The following is an 846-nucleotide window of genomic DNA, read 5'->3' as shown; positions in this document are numbered from 1 at the left end:
CCTCAGCCTCCCATTTGTTGGGAATACAAGCATGAGGTTCTAGGTGATATTCTTGAGTCCAATCCTCATCACTTACCCCGGTAGAAGAACAGGGACCACTGTGTCCTTAATTAACTCTCATTGTCACCATCGCTGAGTATTTGTTTTCTACAGTGAGATGTTAGGGTCATAAATCTACTACTAAAAGCCCTCCCCAAAAATATACCCTTTAAGGAATGCTGAAGAGATGGCTCAGCGTCTAAGAGTGCTTGCTACGTGGGTTCGATTTTTAGCACCCGCACGGTGCTTTACAGCCTAGCTCCAGGGAATTGGAAGCCCTTTTCTGCCATCCGTGGGCACCATTCAGGTACTGGTGTATGCACCCACATGAAAGCAAAAAATTCATAGATATAAAAACAAACAAACCTTTTTAAGGGCTGGGGAGATGGCTGAGGGGACCTGAGTTCAATCCCCAGCATAGGCAGCACTGGAGGATGGAGACAGCTGGGCCCCAGGCCTCAGTGACCAGCCAGTCTAACTGAAAAGGAAAGCTTCAGGTTCAATGAAGAGATCCTTTCTCAGAAGCTAAGGTAAAACCACATATATACAGCGCACATACACACATCCTAAACCCTTCTTAAATCAGTATAAACCAGGCATGGTGCTACTTTAATTCCAGAACCTGGGAGACAGAGATAGGCAGATCTCTGAGAGCCAGGCCAGCCAGGGCTTTATAAAGAGACCTCATCGAAAACAAAACAAAACAAAACAAAACAAAACAACAAACTATGCATATCTGGGTGTAGTGGTATAGTACTATCACCCAACACTTAGGAGTCTGAGGCTAGATCATCTTGTGTTTGAAGT

Source organism: Myodes glareolus, chromosome 6 (assembly GCF_982192425.1).
Source record: "Myodes glareolus chromosome 6, mMyoGla1.1, whole genome shotgun sequence".
Lineage (NCBI taxonomy): Eukaryota > Metazoa > Chordata > Mammalia > Rodentia > Cricetidae > Myodes > Myodes glareolus.
The sequence above is the reverse complement of the archived record's forward strand: the minus strand, read 5'-3'. Positions refer to the sequence as shown.